Source organism: Lucilia cuprina, chromosome 6 (genome assembly GCF_022045245.1).
Source record: "Lucilia cuprina isolate Lc7/37 chromosome 6, ASM2204524v1, whole genome shotgun sequence".
NCBI lineage: Eukaryota > Metazoa > Arthropoda > Insecta > Diptera > Calliphoridae > Lucilia > Lucilia cuprina.
The window spans coordinates 9,228,333-9,230,385 of NC_060954.1; positions in this window are offsets into that span (position 1 = coordinate 9,228,333).

Genomic DNA, 2,053 nt, shown 5'->3' on the forward strand with positions numbered 1-2,053 from the left:
CTAGTCTATAGTCTAGTCTATAGTCTAGTCTATAGTCTAGTCTATAGTCTAGTCTATAGTCTAGTCTATAATCTAGTCTATGGTCTAGTCTATAGTCTAGTCTATAGTTTAGTCTATAGTCTAGTCTATAGTCTAGTCTACAGTCTAGTCTATAGTCTAGTCTATAATCTAGTCTATAGTCTAGTCTATGGTCTAGTCTATAGTCTAGTCTATGGTCTAGTCTATGGTCTAGTCTATAGTCTAGTCTATGGTCTAGTCTATAGTCTAGTCTATTCTATAGTTTGGTCTTTAGTCTAGTCTAAAGTTTAGTTTTTAGTCTAGTCAATAGTCTAGTCTAAAGACTAGTCTGTAGTCTATAGTATAGTCTAGTCTTTAGTCCAAAATATAGTCTATCAATAGTTCCGACTATAGTTTAGACAATAAACTATATTCTGGACTGTACGATTGTGCGCCTATAAACCGTTTTCTTTTCATCTAATTTTTCTAATTAATTTAATCACTCAAATCAAAACCATGTTTACAAATAATAACAAATTAACACATTCATAAATTTATGTCCCCTGATACAGGACTATCTATGACAGTTAACAAATATATCACAATACTCTGTCATTATTGTTCCTTTAAACATACAGAATGGAAAATGACAACAATTATCAGAATATACATGTTTACACACACAGTCATTAGTGGGTTCATTTGTGGGTGTATATGTATGTATAGAGGTTAAAATTAAGTATGTATAAATAAATATTAATAGAAACATATTTACATACATGTTTAAATAAGTTTTATTATTTATATTACTTCCTCTTACTAACTGACCGCAAAAGAAACAATGAAGTTTGAGTCGGAAATTGAGTGTAATAATTCGAGGTCATATGACAATTAAATCTCGAACTAAAGGTCCATATAATGTCTTTAGTTAACATATTATCTCTTGTCTTTGTCTTTGTCTTAATTACAAGTAATATTTCTTTTGTTAAAGTAGTCCACTCTCTTTTCGAGTGACATGATTCTCAAGAAAGTATAACGGTATTTACATTATTATGAAAAGTAAACAATGGTCGACACCATCTTCTTTTTTTTCTTATTGTTTACAATCTTTTATGGATTTGTTAATTGACATAATACTTGTCTCTTTTGTGTTTGTTTATAGTTCAGAAGAAGTGTGGAAACATTAACGGCAGGACAGTGGAGAAAAAGTTATTAAAAATATGTATAATTTAAGAAAATTATATAAAATACATATTGACAAATTGTCTGAGCTTTTCGATCTGCATGATTTGAACATTTGGAAAATTTTTAAAATGAAATCTATCCCACTGTATCCTGTCCGTCGAGGTCCTTAAGTTTAGTGGTGTGTAAGTGTTAGTTATTTAGCATGTGTCTTATAATGAAATCAAAATAAATGTTTATTTCACTTGTGACTAAAAAAAACATCGAAATAAGGAAAATAATGTCAAGACAGTATTGAATAGGGTTTGCCTTATACATAAAAAATTAAAGTCAAACTAATAAAATTTTTTTTAAATTTTATAATTTTACTGAAATTTTAATAAAACTCTAAAATTTGTAATAAATTAAAAAAAAATTGAAGATCTTATAATTCTATAACAATATAACCTCGTAGTTCCCCTCATAATTTCCTTAACAAAAACCCCTATATACCATTATTATTTAAACATCTTGTAGGACCAAGATTACTTTTACATTTTCTCGTATTTGTTCTTTTGTGACATAAACAAATATAAATTAATAATAGTAATTATAATAAAATACAAAGACTATCAACAGTGATTGTAGCTAGTTTCCATGGGCTATAGTAATGTTACCATATGGTGGTCAGCTTGCGGCAAGTGGTATATAAAACATGATTGAAGAAAGTTTCCATGGTTCATAAAGGAGAAGTGAGAAGAAGTCTTTATGGACTAGAACTGCACTGGAACTGAACTAGAACAGAACTAGAACTGAACTAGAACTGAACTAGAACTGAATTAGAACTGAACTAGAACTGAACTAGAACTGAACTAGAACTGAACTAGAACTGAAC